Consider the following 20,198-nt stretch of genomic DNA (forward strand, 5'->3'; position numbering starts at 1 on the left):
TGCTTTTTTTCTGAAAGACGCTTCAGAAATTGTTCAAAATGTCTCCTGGCCACTCAGGCTCGTTGGTCTAGGGGTATGATTCTCGCTTCGGGTGCGAGAGGTCCCGGGTTCAAATCCCGGACGAGCCCATGCTGTGGACATTTTCAGGATGCTTGTAATATAGGAGCATTTCTTCTTTTCAATGCTATAAGACGCTGTGTATGTCGAGAAAGTTCCTTACCCTGCACGCTATTTTCCACTTGTGGCGGGATAAAGGAGTGCAGGACTTCTTTGCAACTGCTTTTCTGGGCCAGACCAGCATGGTAGGAACATTACATGCATAGTGTTTTTCTAGTGTAATTTCAGGATATGGTTTCAAAATCGCCTCTTGGAATAAAAGTGGTCCTCATTCCTGTCTTCCAAAGAAATAGAGACCGGGTAAGGAGAGCCCAACTTTGAGCTTCAAGGACATTGGCCCTTAGTCTGTGCATTACAGCCCAATACATGCCAACAAGATTCCTGAGTTAGTGTCTGTTTCTGTAGTGTAGTGGTTATCACGTTTGCCTTACACGCGAAAGGTCCCTGGTTCGAGACCGGGCAGAAACAGCGGTTTGCTGTTTTTAACAGTGTTTGCCTTTACTGGCTGACTTTATAGGAAAGCTGAGATAATAGAGGCTGTCTACCCCTCACCAACCTGACGTAGTGTGCTCCAGGGATCTCAGTGACAGCTCGAAAAGAGAAGTGACGATAGCTTGCGCCATTCGCTTGCTCGCCCTTTGCTCTGAAGGGTGGGCCTACTTCATGAAAGCAAGGAATGAGAGCAGAAATGCTTTTCTTGTCCTCACCACAAGCAGACACTTAGAGAAAACAAACTGTCTGAAGGACAGAGGCTTTTTAATTTCTTGTTTGATGACGGCCATGGAAAAGACAGCAATCATATTGCAGAAGAGAGCAACATGTGCAGTTGCTTGCTTTGGGTGAAGCATTCACTGACTAGCTGCCACTAACACCTGGAGCCGTGTCAGAGGTGACTCTTGTGTGGCTCGTTGGTCTAGGGGTATGATTCTCGCTTAGGGTGCGAGAGGTCCCGGATTCAAATCCCGGACGAGCCCTTTTTAGAGCTAAACATACAAATCGTACTAAAAATGAACTATGCCTGACTATTTCTAGTAATACTCGGTGCATTGTTGCGCAACATATTCCTAACCTCAGAAGAAAAATGGATCACCGTGCTTTTTCTGCCTACCTGCTTAGTCTCAGTGTGTCCCAGGTGATGCTTTCCCAAGCTGTACTCGCAGACATTTAGGCATCAGATATTTGTCTGTCGATGCCTGCACAAGTAAATTTTGAATACGTCTAATTGCAAGCATGTTGGATGATATCTCTGAGGTTTTCACACTTGTTCTGCACATTCTGAGCCGCTGCTGATACAGCAGAATAGAAGTAGGGTGAAGCCTTGAGAGGAACTTTGCTTTAACAGTAGCAAGCAGCAAGGTCGTTTCTGTAGTGTAGTGGTCATCACGTTCGCCTAACACGCGAAAGGTCCCCGGTTCGAGACCGGGCAGAAACACTGAGCGTTGGCTGCTTTTATGTGCACACTCTAAAACCTTATTATCTGAATGCAAGTTTAAGAAGAGGTGGTCTTTGAACACAGTGAGCCGTGGGAAACTTTCTTTACCTTTGCAAGACGAAACAAAGTTATCTGCATCCATCATCTGGGGGTCGTTCTTGTGCCTATTTTTATTTTGTTTAAGCTATGTTGTATTGTTGGGGCCTTTACACCTGTGACATTGCTGTGAAGGTTGTAAGTGGAAACATTGGCAGGTGCAGATAGAAGAGTTAGACCTAAGCCCCCCCTCATGAGCCGTCAGGATGGCCGAGTGGTCTAAGGCGCCAGACTCAAGAGAGCTTGATCTTCAGTGTAGCTGAGCCTTCTGGTCTCCTCATGGAGGCGTGGGTTCAAATCCCACTTCTGACAGGTCCCTTTTACACCCGTAAATCTTCCTGTTTTTTGCAGTGCGTTCCCGGCAAACACCACAATCTTTGCAGGAACCTGTAGCATGTGAAGAGAAATCCACCAACAATCAGGCTGGGCCCTTAATCACAATTCCATGGATTTCTGGAAATGACACCTCAGGCACACCTTCCATTAAATTTGCACTCCATCACAGTAACTGCCATGCTGGGTTTCTAACTGAGCAGTTGATCCCATCATTTGTTGTGAGGCTCTCCTGCCACCTTTTGGGCAGAGAAGGCACTGTCCCTGCAAAAACACAGGCAGACATGTTCAACAGGGCTTCCTGGTTATGTGGGAGGAGCAGAATGCCATTGGTCCCCCCTTGCAAATTCTAATTTACATAAGGAAGACAGAGAGGTAGCTGGGAGTAGGCACTGCACACGGGCATTGCACTCTCTCTTATGATTTGCAGCCAATTCTAGATTGAGGCAGGAGGAAAGGAGGTGACTCGCCCAACAATGGCTATACTGAGAAGTCAGCCACTCTGGGTCTCCCAGGTGAGTGTTTCAGGCCTGTGAGCCACTCATATAAATCTCGCCTGATCGAGCCTGATCGAGCGCTGAGCGAGCGCGTTTGAATCCAAATATCAAACCCCTCTTTCTCAGGCGCAGGAAATGGTGGGCCCTTCATTGCTTCTGGTGTGGAAGTCTATGGGGCAAGGGTCCAGGACTTGCAGAGGAGAACAATTGCCAGAAAGTGCTTGCTGTTCTCATCTGTGCCTTTTTTCTGCTCACTGGCTGATAGGAGATTGGCTGCCCCCTTTCTTGCTAGAGTGAAAAAACAACAACTTGAGAGAAAACATGACGTTGTGAGGCTCACTTAGAGGGAGACTAGCCAAATAGCCCTGCTTTTTTTCTGAAAGACGCTTCAGAAATTGTTCAAAACGTCTCCTGGCCACTCAGGCTCGTTGGTCTAGGGGTATGATTCTCGCTTCGGGTGCGAGAGGTCCCGGGTTCAAATCCCGGACGAGCCCATGCTGTGGACATTTTCAGGATGCTTGTAATATAGGAGCATTTCTTCTTTTCAATGCTATAAGACGCTGTGTATGTCGAGAAAGTTCCTTACCCTGCACGCTATTTTCCACTTGTGGCGGGATAAAGGAGTGCAGGACTTCTTTGCAACTGCTTTTCTGGGCCAGACCAGCATGGTAGGAACATTACATGCATAGTGTTTTTCTAGTGTAATTTCAGGACATGGTTTCAAAATCGCCTCTTGGAATAAAAGTGGTCCTCATTCCTGTCTTCCAAAGAAATAGAGACCGGGTAAGGAGAGCCCAACTTTGAGCTTCAAGGACATTGGCCCTTAGTCTGTGCATTCCAGCCCAATACATGCCAACAAGATTCCTGAGTTAGTGTCTGTTTCTGTAGTGTAGTGGTTATCACGTTCGCCTTACACGCGAAAGGTCCCTGGTTCGAGACCGGGCAGAAACAGCGGTTTGCTGTTTTTAACAGTGTTTGCCTTTACTGGCTGACTTTATAGGAAAGCTGAGATAATAGAGGCTGTCTATCCCTCACCAACCTGACGTAGTGTGCTCCAGGGATCTCAGTGACAGCTCGAAAAGAGAAGTGACGATAGCTTGCGCCATTCGCTTGCTCGCCCTTTGCTCTGAAGGGTGGGCCTACTTCATGAAAGCAAGGAATAAGAGCAGAAATGCTTTTCTTGTCCTCACCACAAGCAGACACTTAGAGAAAACAAACTGTCTGAAGGACAGAGGCTTTTTAATTTCTTGTTTGATGACGGCCATGGAAAAGACAGCAATCATATTGCAGAAGAGAGCAACATGTGCAGTTGCTTGCTTTGGGTGAAGCATTCACTGACTAGCTGCCACTAACCCCTGGAGCCGTGTCAGAGGTGACTCTTGCGTGGCTCGTTGGTCTAGGGGTATGATTCTCGCTTAGGGTGCGAGAGGTCCCGGGTTCAAATCCCGGACGAGCCCTTTTTAGAGCTAAACATACAAATCGTACTAAAAATGCACTATGCCTGACTATTTCTAGTAATACTCGGTGCATTGTTGCGCAACATATTCCTAACCTCAGAAGAAAAATGGATCACCGTGCTTTTTCTGCCTACCTGCTTAGTCTCAGTGTGTCCCAGGTGATGCTTTCCCAAGCTGTACTCGCAGACATTTAGGCATCAGATATTTGTCTGTCGATGCCTGCACAAGTAAATTTTGAATACGTCTAATTGCAAGCATGTTGGATGATATCTCTGAGGTTTTCACACTTGTTCTGCACATTCTGAGCCGCTGCTGATACAGCAGAATAGAAGTAGGGTGAAGCCTTGAGAGGAACTTTGCTTTAACAGTAGCAAGCAGCAAGGTCGTTTCTGTAGTGTAGTGGTCATCACGTTCGCCTAACATGCGAAAGGTCCCCGGTTCGAGACCGGGCAGAAACACTGAGCGTTGGCTGCTTTTATGTGCACACTCTAAAACCTTATTATCTGAATGCAAGTTTAAGAAGAGGTGGTCTTTGAACACAGTGAGCCGTGGGAAACTTTCTTTACCTTTGCAAGACGAAACAAAGTTATCTGCATCCATCATCTGGGGGTCGTTCTTGTGCCTATTTTTATTTTGTTTAAGCTATGTTGTATTGTTGGGGCCTTTACACCTGTGACATTGCTGTGAAGGTTGTAAGTGGAAACATTGGCAGGTGCAGATAGAAGAGTTAGACCTAAGCCCCCCTCATGAGCCGTCAGGATGGCCGAGTGGTCTAAGGCGCCAGACTCAAGAGAGCTTGATCTTCAGTGTAGCTGAGCCTTGTGGTCTCCTCATGGAGGCGTGGGTTCAAATCCCACTTCTGACAGGTCCCTTTTACACCCGTAAATCTTCCTGTTTTTTGCAGTGCGTTCCCGGCAAACACCACAATCTTTGCAGGAACCTGTAGCATGTGAAGAGAAATCCACCAACAATCAGGCTGGGCCCTCAATCACAATTCCATGGATTTCTGGAAATGACACCTCAGGCACACCTTCCATTAAATTTGCACTCCATCACAGTAACTGCCATGCTGGGTTTCTAACTAAGCAGTTGATCCCATCATTTGTTGTGAGGCTCTCCTGCCACCTTTTGGGCAGAGAAGGCACTGTCCCTGCAAAAACACAGGCAGACATGTTCAACAGGGCTTCCTGGTTATGTGGGAGGAGCAGAATGCCATTGGTCCTCCCTTGCAAATTCTAATTTACATAAGGAAGACAGAGAGGTAGCTGGGAGTAGGCACTGCACACGGGCATTGCACTCTCTCTTATGATTTGCAGCCAATTCTAGATTGAGGCAGGAGGAAAGGAGGTGACTCGCCCAACAATGGCTATACTGAGAAGTCAGCCACTCTGGGTCTCCCAGGTGAGTGTTTCAGGCCTGTGAGCCACTCATATAAATCTCGCCTGATTGAGCCTGATCGAGCACTGAGCGAGCGCGTTTGAATCCAAATATCAAACCCCTCTTTCTCAGGCGCAGGAAATGGTGGGCCCTTCATTGCTTCTGGTGTGGAAGTCTATGGGGCAAGGGTCCAGGACTTGCAGAGGAGAACAATTGCCAGAAAGTGCTTGCTGTTCTCATCTGTGCCTTTTTTCTGCTCACTGGCTGATAGGAGATTGGCTGCCCCCTTTCTTGCTAGAGTGAAAAAACAACAACTTGAGAGAAAACATGACGTTGTGAGGCTCACTTAGAGGGAGACTAGCCAAATAGCCCTGCTTTTTTTCTGAAAGACGCTTCAGAAATTGTTCAAAATGTCTCCTGGCCACTCAGGCTCGTTGGTCTAGGGGTATGATTCTCGCTTCGGGTGCGAGAGGTCCCGGGTTCAAATCCCGGACGAGCCCATGCTGTGGACATTTTCAGGATGCTTGTAATATAGGAGCATTTCTTCTTTTCAATGCTATAAGACGCTGTGTATGTCGAGAAAGTTCCTTACCCTGCACGCTATTTTCCACTTGTGGCGGGATAAAGGAGTGCAGGACTTCTTTGCAACTGCTTTTCTGGGCCAGACCAGCATGGTAGGAACATTACATGCATAGTGTTTTTCTAGTGTAATTTCAGGATATGGTTTCAAAATCGCCTCTTGGAATAAAAGTGGTCCTCATTCCTGTCTTCCAAAGAAATAGAGACCGGGTAAGGAGAGCCCAACTTTGAGCTTCAAGGACATTGGCCCTTAGTCTGTGCATTACAGCCCAATACATGCCAACAAGATTCCTGAGTTAGTGTCTGTTTCTGTAGTGTAGTGGTTATCACGTTTGCCTTACACGCGAAAGGTCCCTGGTTCGAGACCGGGCAGAAACAGCGGTTTGCTGTTTTTAACAGTGTTTGCCTTTACTGGCTGACTTTATAGGAAAGCTGAGATAATAGAGGCTGTCTACCCCTCACCAACCTGACGTAGTGTGCTCCAGGGATCTCAGTGACAGCTCGAAAAGAGAAGTGACGATAGCTTGCGCCATTCGCTTGCTCGCCCTTTGCTCTGAAGGGTGGGCCTACTTCATGAAAGCAAGGAATGAGAGCAGAAATGCTTTTCTTGTCCTCACCACAAGCAGACACTTAGAGAAAACAAACTGTCTGAAGGACAGAGGCTTTTTAATTTCTTGTTTGATGACGGCCATGGAAAAGACAGCAATCATATTGCAGAAGAGAGCAACATGTGCAGTTGCTTGCTTTGGGTGAAGCATTCACTGACTAGCTGCCACTAACACCTGGAGCCGTGTCAGAGGTGACTCTTGTGTGGCTCGTTGGTCTAGGGGTATGATTCTCGCTTAGGGTGCGAGAGGTCCCGGATTCAAATCCCGGACGAGCCCTTTTTAGAGCTAAACATACAAATCGTACTAAAAATGCACTATGCCTGACTATTTCTAGTAATACTCGGTGCATTGTTGCGCAACATATTCCTAACCTCAGAAGAAAAATGGATCACCGTGCTTTTTCTGCCTACCTGCTTAGTCTCAGTGTGTCCCAGGTGATGCTTTCCCAAGCTGTACTCGCAGACATTTAGGCATCAGATATTTGTCTGTCGATGCCTGCACAAGTAAATTTTGAATACGTCTAATTGCAAGCATGTTGGATGATATCTCTGAGGTTTTCACACTTGTTCTGCACATTCTGAGCCGCTGCTGATACAGCAGAATAGAAGTAGGGTGAAGCCTTGAGAGGAACTTTGCTTTAACAGTAGCAAGCAGCAAGGTCGTTTCTGTAGTGTAGTGGTCATCACGTTCGCCTAACACGCGAAAGGTCCCCGGTTCGAGACCGGGCAGAAACACTGAGCGTTGGCTGCTTTTATGTGCACACTCTAAAACCTTATTATCTGAATGCAAGTTTAAGAAGAGGTGGTCTTTGAACACAGTGAGCCGTGGGAAACTTTCTTTACCTTTGCAAGACGAAACAAAGTTATCTGCATCCATCATCTGGGGGTCGTTCTTGTGCCTATTTTTATTTTGTTTAAGCTATGTTGTATTGTTGGGGCCTTTACACCTGTGACATTGCTGTGAAGGTTGTAAGTGGAAACATTGGCAGGTGCAGATAGAAGAGTTAGACCTAAGCCCCCCCTCATGAGCCGTCAGGATGGCCGAGTGGTCTAAGGCACCAGACTCAAGAGAGCTTGATCTTCAGTGTAGCTGAGCCTTCTGGTCTCCTCATGGAGGCGTGGGTTCAAATCCCACTTCTGACAGGTCCCTTTTACACCCGTAAATCTTCCTGTTTTTTGCAGTGCGTTCCCGGCAAACACCACAATCTTTGCAGGAACCTGTAGCATGTGAAGAGAAATCCACCAACAATCAGGCTGGGCCCTTAATCACAATTCCATGGATTTCTGGAAATGACACCTCAGGCACACCTTCCATTAAATTTGCACTCCATCACAGTAACTGCCATGCTGGGTTTCTAACTGAGCAGTTGATCCCATCATTTGTTGTGAGGCTCTCCTGCCACCTTTTGGGCAGAGAAGGCACTGTCCCTGCAAAAACACAGGCAGACATGTTCAACAGGGCTTCCTGGTTATGTGGGAGGAGCAGAATGCCATTGGTCCCCCCTTGCAAATTCTAATTTACATAAGGAAGACAGAGAGGTAGCTGGGAGTAGGCACTGCACACGGGCATTGCACTCTCTCTTATGATTTGCAGCCAATTCTAGATTGAGGCAGGAGGAAAGGAGGTGACTCGCCCAACAATGGCTATACTGAGAAGTCAGCCACTCTGGGTCTCCCAGGTGAGTGTTTCAGGCCTGTGAGCCACTCATATAAATCTCGCCTGATCGAGCCTGATCGAGCGCTGAGCGAGCGCGTTTGAATCCAAATATCAAACCCCTCTTTCTCAGGCGCAGGAAATGGTGGGCCCTTCATTGCTTCTGGTGTGGAAGTCTATGGGGCAAGGGTCCAGGACTTGCAGAGGAGAACAATTGCCAGAAAGTGCTTGCTGTTCTCATCTGTGCCTTTTTTCTGCTCACTGGCTGATAGGAGATTGGCTGCCCCCTTTCTTGCTAGAGTGAAAAAACAACAACTTGAGAGAAAACATGACGTTGTGAGGCTCACTTAGAGGGAGACTAGCCAAATAGCCCTGCTTTTTTTCTGAAAGACGCTTCAGAAATTGTTCAAAACGTCTCCTGGCCACTCAGGCTCGTTGGTCTAGGGGTATGATTCTCGCTTCGGGTGCGAGAGGTCCCGGGTTCAAATCCCGGACGAGCCCATGCTGTGGACATTTTCAGGATGCTTGTAATATAGGAGCATTTCTTCTTTTCAATGCTATAAGACGCTGTGTATGTCGAGAAAGTTCCTTACCCTGCACGCTATTTTCCACTTGTGGCGGGATAAAGGAGTGCAGGACTTCTTTGCAACTGCTTTTCTGGGCCAGACCAGCATGGTAGGAACATTACATGCAAAGTGTTTTTCTAGTGTAATTTCAGGACATGGTTTCAAAATCGCCTCTTGGAATAAAAGTGGTCCTCATTCCTGTCTTCCAAAGAAATAGAGACCGGGTAAGGAGAGCCCAACTTTGAGCTTCAAGGACATTGGCCCTTAGTCTGTGCATTCCAGCCCAATACATGCCAACAAGATTCCTGAGTTAGTGTCTGTTTCTGTAGTGTAGTGGTTATCACGTTCGCCTTACACGCGAAAGGTCCCTGGTTCGAGACCGGGCAGAAACAGCGGTTTGCTGTTTTTAACAGTGTTTGCCTTTACTGGCTGACTTTATAGGAAAGCTGAGATAATAGAGGCTGTCTATCCCTCACCAACCTGACGTAGTGTGCTCCAGGGATCTCAGTGACAGCTCGAAAAGAGAAGTGACGATAGCTTGCGCCATTCGCTTGCTCGCCCTTTGCTCTGAAGGGTGGGCCTACTTCATGAAAGCAAGGAATAAGAGCAGAAATGCTTTTCTTGTCCTCACCACAAGCAGACACTTAGAGAAAACAAACTGTCTGAAGGACAGAGGCTTTTTAATTTCTTGTTTGATGACGGCCATGGAAAAGACAGCAATCATATTGCAGAAGAGAGCAACATGTGCAGTTGCTTGCTTTGGGTGAAGCATTCACTGACTAGCTGCCACTAACCCCTGGAGCCGTGTCAGAGGTGACTCTTGCGTGGCTCGTTGGTCTAGGGGTATGATTCTCGCTTAGGGTGCGAGAGGTCCCGGGTTCAAATCCCGGACGAGCCCTTTTTAGAGCTAAACATACAAATCGTACTAAAAATGCACTATGCCTGACTATTTCTAGTAATACTCGGTGCATTGTTGCGCAACATATTCCTAACCTCAGAAGAAAAATGGATCACCGTGCTTTTTCTGCCTACCTGCTTAGTCTCAGTGTGTCCCAGGTGATGCTTTCCCAAGCTGTACTCGCAGACATTTAGGCATCAGATATTTGTCTGTCGATGCCTGCACAAGTAAATTTTGAATACGTCTAATTGCAAGCATGTTGGATGATATCTCTGAGGTTTTCACACTTGTTCTGCACATTCTGAGCCGCTGCTGATACAGCAGAATAGAAGTAGGGTGAAGCCTTGAGAGGAACTTTGCTTTAACAGTAGCAAGCAGCAAGGTCGTTTCTGTAGTGTAGTGGTCATCACGTTCGCCTAACACGCGAAAGGTCCCCGGTTCGAGACCGGGCAGAAACACTGAGCGTTGGCTGCTTTTATGTGCACACTCTAAAACCTTATTATCTGAATGCAAGTTTAAGAAGAGGTGGTCTTTGAACACAGTGAGCCGTGGGAAACTTTCTTTACCTTTGCAAGACGAAACAAAGTTATCTGCATCCATCATCTGGGGGTCGTTCTTGTGCCTATTTTTATTTTGTTTAAGCTATGTTGTATTGTTGGGGCCTTTACACCTGTGACATTGCTGTGAAGGTTGTAAGTGGAAACATTGGCAGGTGCAGATAGAAGAGTTAGACCTAAGCCCCCCTCATGAGCCGTCAGGATGGCCGAGTGGTCTAAGGCGCCAGACTCAAGAGAGCTTGATCTTCAGTGTAGCTGAGCCTTGTGGTCTCCTCATGGAGGCGTGGGTTCAAATCCCACTTCTGACAGGTCCCTTTTACACCCGTAAATCTTCCTGTTTTTTGCAGTGCGTTCCCGGCAAACACCACAATCTTTGCAGGAACCTGTAGCATGTGAAGAGAAATCCACCAACAATCAGGCTGGGCCCTCAATCACAATTCCATGGATTTCTGGAAATGACACCTCAGGCACACCTTCCATTAAATTTGCACTCCATCACAGTAACTGCCATGCTGGGTTTCTAACTAAGCAGTTGATCCCATCATTTGTTGTGAGGCTCTCCTGCCACCTTTTGGGCAGAGAAGGCACTGTCCCTGCAAAAACACAGGCAGACATGTTCAACAGGGCTTCCTGGTTATGTGGGAGGAGCAGAATGCCATTGGTCCTCCCTTGCAAATTCTAATTTACATAAGGAAGACAGAGAGGTAGCTGGGAGTAGGCACTGCACACGGGCATTGCACTCTCTCTTATGATTTGCAGCCAATTCTAGATTGAGGCAGGAGGAAAGGAGGTGACTCGCCCAACAATGGCTATACTGAGAAGTCAGCCACTCTGGGTCTCCCAGGTGAGTGTTTCAGGCCTGTGAGCCACTCATATAAATCTCGCCTGATTGAGCCTGATCGAGCACTGAGCGAGCGCGTTTGAATCCAAATATCAAATCCCTCTTTCTCAGGCGCAGGAAATGGTGGGCCCTTCATTGCTTCTGGTGTGGAAGTCTATGGGGCAAGGGTCCAGGACTTGCAGAGGAGAACAATTGCCAGAAAGTGCTTGCTGTTCTCATCTGTGCCTTTTTTCTGCTCACTGGCTGATAGGAGATTGGCTGCCCCCTTTCTTGCTAGAGTGAAAAAACAACAACTTGAGAGAAAACATGACGTTGTGAGGCTCACTTAGAGGGAGACTAGCCAAATAGCCCTGCTTTTTTTCTGAAAGACGCTTCAGAAATTGTTCAAAATGTCTCCTGGCCACTCAGGCTCGTTGGTCTAGGGGTATGATTCTCGCTTCGGGTGCGAGAGGTCCCGGGTTCAAATCCCGGACGAGCCCATGCTGTGGACATTTTCAGGATGCTTGTAATATAGGAGCATTTCTTCTTTTCAATGCTATAAGACGCTGTGTATGTCGAGAAAGTTCCTTACCCTGCACGCTATTTTCCACTTGTGGCGGGATAAAGGAGTGCAGGACTTCTTTGCAACTGCTTTTCTGGGCCAGACCAGCATGGTAGGAACATTACATGCATAGTGTTTTTCTAGTGTAATTTCAGGATATGGTTTCAAAATCGCCTCTTGGAATAAAAGTGGTCCTCATTCCTGTCTTCCAAAGAAATAGAGACCGGGTAAGGAGAGCCCAACTTTGAGCTTCAAGGACATTGGCCCTTAGTCTGTGCATTACAGCCCAATACATGCCAACAAGATTCCTGAGTTAGTGTCTGTTTCTGTAGTGTAGTGGTTATCACGTTTGCCTTACACGCGAAAGGTCCCTGGTTCGAGACCGGGCAGAAACAGCGGTTTGCTGTTTTTAACAGTGTTTGCCTTTACTGGCTGACTTTATAGGAAAGCTGAGATAATAGAGGCTGTCTATCCCTCACCAACCTGACGTAGTGTGCTCCAGGGATCTCAGTGACAGCTCGAAAAGAGAAGTGACGATAGCTTGCGCCATTCGCTTGCTCGCCCTTTGCTCTGAAGGGTGGGCCTACTTCATGAAAGCAAGGAATGAGAGCAGAAATGCTTTTCTTGTCCTCACCACAAGCAGACACTTAGAGAAAACAAACTGTCTGAAGGACAGAGGCTTTTTAATTTCTTGTTTGATGACGGCCATGGAAAAGACAGCAATCATATTGCAGAAGAGAGCAACATGTGCAGTTGCTTGCTTTGGGTGAAGCATTCACTGACTAGCTGCCACTAACACCTGGAGCCGTGTCAGAGGTGACTCTTGTGTGGCTCGTTGGTCTAGGGGTATGATTCTCGCTTAGGGTGCGAGAGGTCCCGGGTTCAAATCCCGGACGAGCCCTTTTTAGAGCTAAACATACAAATCGTACTAAAAATGCACTATGCCTGACTATTTCTAGTAATACTCGGTGCATTGTTGCGCAACATATTCCTAACCTCAGAAGAAAAATGGATCACCGTGCTTTTTCTGCCTACCTGCTTAGTCTCAGTGTGTCCCAGGTGATGCTTTCCCAAGCTGTACTCGCAGACATTTAGGCATCAGATATTTGTCTGTCGATGCCTGCACAAGTAAATTTTGAATACGTCTAATTGCAAGCATGTTGGATGATATCTCTGAGGTTTTCACACTTGTTCTGCACATTCTGAGCCGCTGCTGATACAGCAGAATAGAAGTAGGGTGAAGCCTTGAGAGGAACTTTGCTTTAACAGTAGCAAGCAGCAAGGTCGTTTCTGTAGTGTAGTGGTCATCACGTTCGCCTTACACGCGAAAGGTCCCCGGTTCGAGACCGGGCAGAAACACTGAGCGTTGGCTGCTTTTATGTGCACACTCTAAAACCTTATTATCTGAATGCAAGTTTAAGAAGAGGTGGTCTTTGAACACAGTGAGCCGTGGGAAACTTTCTTTACCTTTGCAAGACGAAACAAAGTTATCTGCATCCATCATCTGGGGGTCGTTCTTGTGCCTATTTTTATTTTGTTTAAGCTATGTTGTATTGTTGGGGCCTTTACACCTGTGACATTGCTGTGAAGGTTGTAAGTGGAAACATTGGCAGGTGCAGATAGAAGAGTTAGACCTAAGCCCCCCCTCATGAGCCGTCAGGATGGCCGAGTGGTCTAAGGCGCCAGACTCAAGAGAGCTTGATCTTCAGTGTAGCTGAGCCTTCTGGTCTCCTCATGGAGGCGTGGGTTCAAATCCCACTTCTGACAGGTCCCTTTTACACCCGTAAATCTTCCTGTTTTTTGCAGTGCGTTCCCGGCAAACACCACAATCTTTGCAGGAACCTGTAGCATGTGAAGAGAAATCCACCAACAATCAGGCTGGGCCCTTAATCACAATTCCATGGATTTCTGGAAATGACACCTCAGGCACACCTTCCATTAAATTTGCACTCCATCACAGTAACTGCCATGCTGGGTTTCTAACTGAGCAGTTGATCCCATCATTTGTTGTGAGGCTCTCCTGCCACCTTTTGGGCAGAGAAGGCACTGTCCCTGCAAAAACACAGGCAGACATGTTCAACAGGGCTTCCTGGTTATGTGGGAGGAGCAGAATGCCATTGGTCCTCCCTTGCAAATTCTAATTTACATAAGGAAGACAGAGAGGTAGCTGGGAGTAGGCACTGCACACGGGCATTGCACTCTCTCTTATGATTTGCAGCCAATTCTAGATTGAGGCAGGAGGAAAGGAGGTGACTCGCCCAACAATGGCTATACTGAGAAGTCAGCCACTCTGGGTCTCCCAGGTGAGTGTTTCAGGCCTGTGAGCCACTCATATAAATCTCGCCTGATTGAGCCTGATCGAGCACTGAGCGAGCGCGTTTGAATCCAAATATCAAATCCCTCTTTCTCAGGCGCAGGAAATGGTGGGCCCTTCATTGCTTCTGGTGTGGAAGTCTATGGGGCAAGGGTCCAGGACTTGCAGAGGAGAACAATTGCCAGAAAGTGCTTGCTGTTCTCATCTGTGCCTTTTTTCTGCTCACTGGCTGATAGGAGATTGGCTGCCCCCTTTCTTGCTAGAGTGAAAAAACAACAACTTGAGAGAAAACATGACGTTGTGAGGCTCACTTAGAGGGAGACTAGCCAAATAGCCCTGCTTTTTTTCTGAAAGACGCTTCAGAAATTGTTCAAAATGTCTCCTGGCCACTCAGGCTCGTTGGTCTAGGGGTATGATTCTCGCTTCGGGTGCGAGAGGTCCCGGGTTCAAATCCCGGACGAGCCCATGCTGTGGACATTTTCAGGATGCTTGTAATATAGGAGCATTTCTTCTTTTCAATGCTATAAGACGCTGTGTATGTCGAGAAAGTTCCTTACCCTGCACGCTATTTTCCACTTGTGGCGGGATAAAGGAGTGCAGGACTTCTTTGCAACTGCTTTTCTGGGCCAGACCAGCATGGTAGGAACATTACATGCATAGTGTTTTTCTAGTGTAATTTCAGGATATGGTTTCAAAATCGCCTCTTGGAATAAAAGTGGTCCTCATTCCTGTCTTCCAAAGAAATAGAGACCGGGTAAGGAGAGCCCAACTTTGAGCTTCAAGGACATTGGCCCTTAGTCTGTGCATTACAGCCCAATACATGCCAACAAGATTCCTGAGTTAGTGTCTGTTTCTGTAGTGTAGTGGTTATCACGTTTGCCTTACACGCGAAAGGTCCCTGGTTCGAGACCGGGCAGAAACAGCGGTTTGCTGTTTTTAACAGTGTTTGCCTTTACTGGCTGACTTTATAGGAAAGCTGAGATAATAGAGGCTGTCTATCCCTCACCAACCTGACGTAGTGTGCTCCAGGGATCTCAGTGACAGCTCGAAAAGAGAAGTGACGATAGCTTGCGCCATTCGCTTGCTCGCCCTTTGCTCTGAAGGGTGGGCCTACTTCATGAAAGCAAGGAATGAGAGCAGAAATGCTTTTCTTGTCCTCACCACAAGCAGACACTTAGAGAAAACAAACTGTCTGAAGGACAGAGGCTTTTTAATTTCTTGTTTGATGACGGCCATGGAAAAGACAGCAATCATATTGCAGAAGAGAGCAACATGTGCAGTTGCTTGCTTTGGGTGAAGCATTCACTGACTAGCTGCCACTAACACCTGGAGCCGTGTCAGAGGTGACTCTTGTGTGGCTCGTTGGTCTAGGGGTATGATTCTCGCTTAGGGTGCGAGAGGTCCCGGGTTCAAATCCCGGACGAGCCCTTTTTAGAGCTAAACATACAAATCGTACTAAAAATGCACTATGCCTGACTATTTCTAGTAATACTCGGTGCATTGTTGCGCAACATATTCCTAACCTCAGAAGAAAAATGGATCACCGTGCTTTTTCTGCCTACCTGCTTAGTCTCAGTGTGTCCCAGGTGATGCTTTCCCAAGCTGTACTCGCAGACATTTAGGCATCAGATATTTGTCTGTCGATGCCTGCACAAGTAAATTTTGAATACGTCTAATTGCAAGCATGTTGGATGATATCTCTGAGGTTTTCACACTTGTTCTGCACATTCTGAGCCGCTGCTGATACAGCAGAATAGAAGTAGGGTGAAGCCTTGAGAGGAACTTTGCTTTAACAGTAGCAAGCAGCAAGGTTGTTTCTGTAGTGTAGTGGTCATCACGTTCGCCTTACACGCGAAAGGTCCCCGGTTCGAGACCGGGCAGAAACACTGAGCGTTGGCTGCTTTTATGTGCACACTCTAAAACCTTATTATCTGAATGCAAGTTTAAGAAGAGGTGGTCTTTGAACACAGTGAGCCGTGGGAAACTTTCTTTACCTTTGCAAGACGAAACAAAGTTATCTGCATCCATCATCTGGGGGTCGTTCTTGTGCCTATTTTTATTTTGTTTAAGCTATGTTGTATTGTTGGGGCCTTTACACCTGTGACATTGCTGTGAAGGTTGTAAGTGGAAACATTGGCAGGTGCAGATAGAAGAGTTAGACCTAAGCCCCCCCTCATGAGCCGTCAGGATGGCCGAGTGGTCTAAGGCGCCAGACTCAAGAGAGCTTGATCTTCAGTGTAGCTGAGCCTTCTGGTCTCCTCATGGAGGCGTGGGTTCAAATCCCACTTCTGACAGGTCCCTTTTACACCCGTAAATCTTCCTGTTTTTTGCAGTGCGTTCCCGGCAAACACCACAATCTTTGCAGGAACCTGTAGCATGTGAAGAGAAATCCACCAACAATCAGGCTGGGCCCTTAATCACAATTCCATGGATTTCTGGAAATGACACCTCAGGCACACCTTCCATTAAATTTGCACTCCATCACAGTAACTGCCATGCTGGGTTTCTAACTGAGCAGTTGATCCCATCATTTGTTGTGAGGCTCTCCTGCCACCTTTTGGGCAGAGAAGGCACTGTCCCTGCAAAAACACAGGCAGACATGTTCAACAGGGCTTCCTGGTTATGTGGGAGGAGCAGAATGCCATTGGTCCCCCCTTGCAAATTCTAATTTACATAAGGAAGACAGAGAGGTAGCTGGGAGTAGGCACTGCACACGGGCATTGCACTCTCTCTTATGATTTGCAGCCAATTCTAGATTGAGGCAGGAGGAAAGGAGGTGACTCGCCCAACAATGGCTATACTGAGAAGTCAGCCACTCTGGGTCTCCCAGGTGAGTGTTTCAGGCCTGTGAGCCACTCATATAGATCGAGCCTGATCGAGCGCTGAGCGAGCGCGTTTGAATCCAAATATCAAACCCCTCTTTCTCAGGCGCAGGAAATGGTGGGCCCTTCATTGCTTCTGGTGTGGAAGTCTATGGGGCAAGGGTCCAGGACTTGCAGAGGAGAACAATTGCCAGAAAGTGCTTGCTGTTCTCATCTGTGCCTTTTTTCTGCTCACTGGCTGATAGGAGATTGGCTGCCCCCTTTCTTGCTAGAGTGAAAAAACAACAACTTGAGAGAAAACATGACGTTGTAGGCTCACTTAGAGGGAGACTAGCCAAATAGCCCTGCTTTTTTTCTGAAAGACGCTTCAGAAATTGTTCAAAACGTCTCCTGGCCACTCAGGCTCGTTGGTCTAGGGGTATGATTCTCGCTTCGGGTGCGAGAGGTCCCGGGTTCAAATCCCGGACGAGCCCATGCTGTGGACATTTTCAGGATGCTTGTAATATAGGAGCATTTCTTCTTTTCAATGCTATAAGACGCTGTGTATGTCGAGAAAGTTCCTTACCCTGCACGCTATTTTCCACTTGTGGCGGGATAAAGGAGTGCAGGACTTCTTTGCAACTGCTTTTCTGGGCCAGACCAGCATGGTAGGAACATTACATGCATAGTGTTTTTCTAGTGTAATTTCAGGACATGGTTTCAAAATCGCCTCTTGGAATAAAAGTGGTCCTCATTCCTGTCTTCCAAAGAAATAGAGACCGGGTAAGGAGAGCCCAACTTTGAGCTTCAAGGACATTGGCCCTTAGTCTGTGCATTCCAGCCCAATACATGCCAACAAGATTCCTGAGTTAGTGTCTGTTTCTGTAGTGTAGTGGTTATCACGTTCGCCTTACACGCGAAAGGTCCCTGGTTCGAGACCGGGCAGAAACAGCGGTTTGCTGTTTTTAACAGTGTTTGCCTTTACTGGCTGACTTTATAGGAAAGCTGAGATAATAGAGGCTGTCTATCCCTCACCAACCTGACGTAGTGTGCTCCAGGGATCTCAGTGACAGCTCGAAAAGAGAAGTGACGATAGCTTGCGCCATTCGCTTGCTCGCCCTTTGCTCTGAAGGGTGGGCCTACTTCATGAAAGCAAGGAATGAGAGCAGAAATGCTTTTCTTGTCCTCACCACAAGCAGACACTTAGAGAAAACAAACTGTCTGAAGGACAGAGGCTTTTTAATTTCTTGTTTGATGACGGCCATGGAAAAGACAGCAATCATATTGCAGAAGAGAGCAACATGTGCAGTTGCTTGCTTTGGGTGAAGCATTCACTGACTAGCTGCCACTAACCCCTGGAGCCGTGTCAGAGGTGACTCTTGCGTGGCTCGTTGGTCTAGGGGTATGATTCTCGCTTAGGGTGCGAGAGGTCCCGGGTTCAAATCCCGGACGAGCCCTTTTTAGAGCTAAACATACAAATCGTACTAAAAATGCACTATGCCTGACTATTTCTAGTAATACTCGGTGCATTGTTGCGCAACATATTCCTAACCTCAGAAGAAAAATGGATCACCGTGCTTTTTCTGCCTACCTGCTTAGTCTCAGTGTGTCCCAGGTGATGCTTTCCCAAGCTGTACTCGCAGACATTTAGGCATCAGATATTTGTCTGTCGATGCCTGCACAAGTAAATTTTGAATACGTCTAATTGCAAGCATGTTGGATGATATCTCTGAGGTTTTCACACTTGTTCTGCACATTCTGAGCCGCTGCTGATACAGCAGAATAGAAGTAGGGTGAAGCCTTGAGAGGAACTTTGCTTTAACAGTAGCAAGCAGCAAGGTCGTTTCTGTAGTGTAGTGGTCATCACGTTCGCCTAACACGCGAAAGGTCCCCGGTTCGAGACCGGGCAGAAACACTGAGCGTTGGCTGCTTTTATGTGCACACTCTAAAACCTTATTATCTGAATGCAAGTTTAAGAAGAGGTGGTCTTTGAACACAGTGAGCCGTGGGAAACTTTCTTTACCTTTGCAAGACGAAACAAAGTTATCTGCATCCATCATCTGGGGGTCGTTCTTGTGCCTATTTTTATTTTGTTTAAGCTATGTTGTATTGTTGGGGCCTTTACACCTGTGACATTGCTGTGAAGGTTGTAAGTGGAAACATTGGCAGGTGCAGATAGAAGAGTTAGACCTAAGCCCCCCTCATGAGCCGTCAGGATGGCCGAGTGGTCTAAGGCGCCAGACTCAAGAGAGCTTGATCTTCAGTGTAGCTGAGCCTTGTGGTCTCCTCATGGAGGCGTGGGTTCAAATCCCACTTCTGACAGGTCCCTTTTACACCCGTAAATCTTCCTGTTTTTTGCAGTGCGTTCCCGGCAAACACCACAATCTTTGCAGGAACCTGTAGCATGTGAAGAGAAATCCACCAACAATCAGGCTGGGCCCTCAATCACAATTCCATGGATTTCTGGAAATGACACCTCAGGCACACCTTCCATTAAATTTGCACTCCATCACAGTAACTGCCATGCTGGGTTTCTAACTAAGCAGTTGATCCCATCATTTGTTGTGAGGCTCTCCTGCCACCTTTTGGGCAGAGAAGGCACTGTCCCTGCAAAAACACAGGCAGACATGTTCAACAGGGCTTCCTGGTTATGTGGGAGGAGCAGAATGCCATTGGTCCTCCCTTGCAAATTCTAATTTACATAAGGAAGACAGAGAGGTAGCTGGGAGTAGGCACTGCACACGGGCATTGCACTCTCTCTTATGATTTGCAGCCAATTCTAGATTGAGGCAGGAGGAAAGGAGGTGACTCGCCCAACAATGGCTATACTGAGAAGTCAGCCACTCTGGGTCTCCCAGGTGAGTGTTTCAGGCCTGTGAGCCACTCATATAAATCTCGCCTGATTGAGCCTGATCGAGCACTGAGCGAGCGCGTTTGAATCCAAATATCAAACCCCTCTTTCTCAGGCGCAGGAAATGGTGGGCCCTTCATTGCTTCTGGTGTGGAAGTCTATGGGGCAAGGGTCCAGGACTTGCAGAGGAGAACAATTGCCAGAAAGTGCTTGCTGTTCTCATCTGTGCCTTTTTTCTGCTCACTGGCTGATAGGAGATTGGCTGCCCCCTTTCTTGCTAGAGTGAAAAAACAACAACTTGAGAGAAAACATGACGTTGTGAGGCTCACTTAGAGGGAGACTAGCCAAATAGCCCTGCTTTTTTTCTGAAAGACGCTTCAGAAATTGTTCAAAATGTCTCCTGGCCACTCAGGCTCGTTGGTCTAGGGGTATGATTCTCGCTTCGGGTGCGAGAGGTCCCGGGTTCAAATCCCGGACGAGCCCATGTTGTGGACATTTTCAGGATGCTTGTAATATAGGAGCATTTCTTCTTTTCAATGCTATAAGACGCTGTGTATGTCGAGAAAGTTCCTTACCCTGCACGCTATTTTCCACTTGTGGCGGGATAAAGGAGTGCAGGACTTCTTTGCAACTGCTTTTCTGGGCCAGACCAGCATGGTAGGAACATTACATGCATAGTG

The 20,198-nt window shown here is 47.3% G+C and overlaps 36 non-coding genes across 36 annotated transcripts; all 36 read left to right on the top strand.

Moving 5' to 3' along the window:
- Positions 1–56: 56 nt before the first annotated feature.
- TRNAP-CGG (transfer RNA proline (anticodon CGG)) lies at positions 57–128 on the top strand. The gene has a single exon. It is a non-coding gene; the product is annotated as a tRNA-Pro (tRNA).
- A 384-nt stretch (positions 129–512) lies between these two features.
- On the top strand, positions 513–585 carry TRNAV-UAC (transfer RNA valine (anticodon UAC)). Its single transcript has one exon. It is a non-coding gene; the product is annotated as a tRNA-Val (tRNA).
- Positions 586–1,019: 434 nt separating this feature from the next.
- On the top strand, positions 1,020–1,091 carry TRNAP-AGG (transfer RNA proline (anticodon AGG)). Its single transcript has one exon. It is a non-coding gene; the product is annotated as a tRNA-Pro (tRNA).
- A 385-nt stretch (positions 1,092–1,476) lies between these two features.
- Positions 1,477–1,549, top strand: TRNAV-AAC (transfer RNA valine (anticodon AAC)). Its single transcript has one exon. It is a non-coding gene; the product is annotated as a tRNA-Val (tRNA).
- A 296-nt stretch (positions 1,550–1,845) lies between these two features.
- On the top strand, positions 1,846–1,957 carry TRNAL-CAA (transfer RNA leucine (anticodon CAA)). The gene is made up of 2 exons: positions 1,846–1,883; positions 1,912–1,957. It is a non-coding gene; the product is annotated as a tRNA-Leu (tRNA).
- Positions 1,958–2,897: 940 nt separating this feature from the next.
- TRNAP-CGG (transfer RNA proline (anticodon CGG)) lies at positions 2,898–2,969 on the top strand. Its single transcript has one exon. It is a non-coding gene; the product is annotated as a tRNA-Pro (tRNA).
- Positions 2,970–3,353: 384 nt separating this feature from the next.
- On the top strand, positions 3,354–3,426 carry TRNAV-UAC (transfer RNA valine (anticodon UAC)). Its single transcript has one exon. It is a non-coding gene; the product is annotated as a tRNA-Val (tRNA).
- A 434-nt stretch (positions 3,427–3,860) lies between these two features.
- TRNAP-AGG (transfer RNA proline (anticodon AGG)) lies at positions 3,861–3,932 on the top strand. Its single transcript has one exon. It is a non-coding gene; the product is annotated as a tRNA-Pro (tRNA).
- Positions 3,933–4,317: 385 nt separating this feature from the next.
- TRNAV-AAC (transfer RNA valine (anticodon AAC)) lies at positions 4,318–4,390 on the top strand. Its single transcript has one exon. It is a non-coding gene; the product is annotated as a tRNA-Val (tRNA).
- A 295-nt stretch (positions 4,391–4,685) lies between these two features.
- Positions 4,686–4,797, top strand: TRNAL-CAA (transfer RNA leucine (anticodon CAA)). The gene is made up of 2 exons: positions 4,686–4,723; positions 4,752–4,797. It is a non-coding gene; the product is annotated as a tRNA-Leu (tRNA).
- A 940-nt stretch (positions 4,798–5,737) lies between these two features.
- Positions 5,738–5,809, top strand: TRNAP-CGG (transfer RNA proline (anticodon CGG)). The gene has a single exon. It is a non-coding gene; the product is annotated as a tRNA-Pro (tRNA).
- A 384-nt stretch (positions 5,810–6,193) lies between these two features.
- On the top strand, positions 6,194–6,266 carry TRNAV-UAC (transfer RNA valine (anticodon UAC)). The gene has a single exon. It is a non-coding gene; the product is annotated as a tRNA-Val (tRNA).
- A 434-nt stretch (positions 6,267–6,700) lies between these two features.
- On the top strand, positions 6,701–6,772 carry TRNAP-AGG (transfer RNA proline (anticodon AGG)). The gene has a single exon. It is a non-coding gene; the product is annotated as a tRNA-Pro (tRNA).
- Positions 6,773–7,157: 385 nt separating this feature from the next.
- Positions 7,158–7,230, top strand: TRNAV-AAC (transfer RNA valine (anticodon AAC)). Its single transcript has one exon. It is a non-coding gene; the product is annotated as a tRNA-Val (tRNA).
- A 296-nt stretch (positions 7,231–7,526) lies between these two features.
- TRNAL-CAA (transfer RNA leucine (anticodon CAA)) lies at positions 7,527–7,638 on the top strand. The gene is made up of 2 exons: positions 7,527–7,564; positions 7,593–7,638. It is a non-coding gene; the product is annotated as a tRNA-Leu (tRNA).
- Positions 7,639–8,578: 940 nt separating this feature from the next.
- Positions 8,579–8,650, top strand: TRNAP-CGG (transfer RNA proline (anticodon CGG)). Its single transcript has one exon. It is a non-coding gene; the product is annotated as a tRNA-Pro (tRNA).
- Positions 8,651–9,034: 384 nt separating this feature from the next.
- On the top strand, positions 9,035–9,107 carry TRNAV-UAC (transfer RNA valine (anticodon UAC)). Its single transcript has one exon. It is a non-coding gene; the product is annotated as a tRNA-Val (tRNA).
- A 434-nt stretch (positions 9,108–9,541) lies between these two features.
- TRNAP-AGG (transfer RNA proline (anticodon AGG)) lies at positions 9,542–9,613 on the top strand. Its single transcript has one exon. It is a non-coding gene; the product is annotated as a tRNA-Pro (tRNA).
- Positions 9,614–9,998: 385 nt separating this feature from the next.
- TRNAV-AAC (transfer RNA valine (anticodon AAC)) lies at positions 9,999–10,071 on the top strand. The gene has a single exon. It is a non-coding gene; the product is annotated as a tRNA-Val (tRNA).
- A 295-nt stretch (positions 10,072–10,366) lies between these two features.
- On the top strand, positions 10,367–10,478 carry TRNAL-CAA (transfer RNA leucine (anticodon CAA)). The gene is made up of 2 exons: positions 10,367–10,404; positions 10,433–10,478. It is a non-coding gene; the product is annotated as a tRNA-Leu (tRNA).
- Positions 10,479–11,418: 940 nt separating this feature from the next.
- TRNAP-CGG (transfer RNA proline (anticodon CGG)) lies at positions 11,419–11,490 on the top strand. Its single transcript has one exon. It is a non-coding gene; the product is annotated as a tRNA-Pro (tRNA).
- A 384-nt stretch (positions 11,491–11,874) lies between these two features.
- On the top strand, positions 11,875–11,947 carry TRNAV-UAC (transfer RNA valine (anticodon UAC)). The gene has a single exon. It is a non-coding gene; the product is annotated as a tRNA-Val (tRNA).
- A 434-nt stretch (positions 11,948–12,381) lies between these two features.
- TRNAP-AGG (transfer RNA proline (anticodon AGG)) lies at positions 12,382–12,453 on the top strand. The gene has a single exon. It is a non-coding gene; the product is annotated as a tRNA-Pro (tRNA).
- Positions 12,454–12,838: 385 nt separating this feature from the next.
- TRNAV-UAC (transfer RNA valine (anticodon UAC)) lies at positions 12,839–12,911 on the top strand. Its single transcript has one exon. It is a non-coding gene; the product is annotated as a tRNA-Val (tRNA).
- A 296-nt stretch (positions 12,912–13,207) lies between these two features.
- TRNAL-CAA (transfer RNA leucine (anticodon CAA)) lies at positions 13,208–13,319 on the top strand. The gene is made up of 2 exons: positions 13,208–13,245; positions 13,274–13,319. It is a non-coding gene; the product is annotated as a tRNA-Leu (tRNA).
- A 940-nt stretch (positions 13,320–14,259) lies between these two features.
- On the top strand, positions 14,260–14,331 carry TRNAP-CGG (transfer RNA proline (anticodon CGG)). Its single transcript has one exon. It is a non-coding gene; the product is annotated as a tRNA-Pro (tRNA).
- Positions 14,332–14,715: 384 nt separating this feature from the next.
- TRNAV-UAC (transfer RNA valine (anticodon UAC)) lies at positions 14,716–14,788 on the top strand. The gene has a single exon. It is a non-coding gene; the product is annotated as a tRNA-Val (tRNA).
- A 434-nt stretch (positions 14,789–15,222) lies between these two features.
- TRNAP-AGG (transfer RNA proline (anticodon AGG)) lies at positions 15,223–15,294 on the top strand. Its single transcript has one exon. It is a non-coding gene; the product is annotated as a tRNA-Pro (tRNA).
- A 385-nt stretch (positions 15,295–15,679) lies between these two features.
- On the top strand, positions 15,680–15,752 carry TRNAV-UAC (transfer RNA valine (anticodon UAC)). The gene has a single exon. It is a non-coding gene; the product is annotated as a tRNA-Val (tRNA).
- Positions 15,753–16,048: 296 nt separating this feature from the next.
- Positions 16,049–16,160, top strand: TRNAL-CAA (transfer RNA leucine (anticodon CAA)). Its single transcript has 2 exons — positions 16,049–16,086; positions 16,115–16,160. It is a non-coding gene; the product is annotated as a tRNA-Leu (tRNA).
- A 929-nt stretch (positions 16,161–17,089) lies between these two features.
- TRNAP-CGG (transfer RNA proline (anticodon CGG)) lies at positions 17,090–17,161 on the top strand. The gene has a single exon. It is a non-coding gene; the product is annotated as a tRNA-Pro (tRNA).
- A 384-nt stretch (positions 17,162–17,545) lies between these two features.
- TRNAV-UAC (transfer RNA valine (anticodon UAC)) lies at positions 17,546–17,618 on the top strand. Its single transcript has one exon. It is a non-coding gene; the product is annotated as a tRNA-Val (tRNA).
- A 434-nt stretch (positions 17,619–18,052) lies between these two features.
- On the top strand, positions 18,053–18,124 carry TRNAP-AGG (transfer RNA proline (anticodon AGG)). Its single transcript has one exon. It is a non-coding gene; the product is annotated as a tRNA-Pro (tRNA).
- Positions 18,125–18,509: 385 nt separating this feature from the next.
- Positions 18,510–18,582, top strand: TRNAV-AAC (transfer RNA valine (anticodon AAC)). Its single transcript has one exon. It is a non-coding gene; the product is annotated as a tRNA-Val (tRNA).
- A 295-nt stretch (positions 18,583–18,877) lies between these two features.
- Positions 18,878–18,989, top strand: TRNAL-CAA (transfer RNA leucine (anticodon CAA)). The gene is made up of 2 exons: positions 18,878–18,915; positions 18,944–18,989. It is a non-coding gene; the product is annotated as a tRNA-Leu (tRNA).
- Positions 18,990–19,929: 940 nt separating this feature from the next.
- TRNAP-CGG (transfer RNA proline (anticodon CGG)) lies at positions 19,930–20,001 on the top strand. The gene has a single exon. It is a non-coding gene; the product is annotated as a tRNA-Pro (tRNA).
- The last annotated feature ends 197 nt before the right edge of the window (positions 20,002–20,198 follow it).

Source organism: Lissotriton helveticus, chromosome 10, assembly GCF_964261635.1.
Source record: "Lissotriton helveticus chromosome 10, aLisHel1.1, whole genome shotgun sequence".
NCBI classification, from domain to species: Eukaryota; Metazoa; Chordata; class Amphibia; order Caudata; family Salamandridae; genus Lissotriton; species Lissotriton helveticus.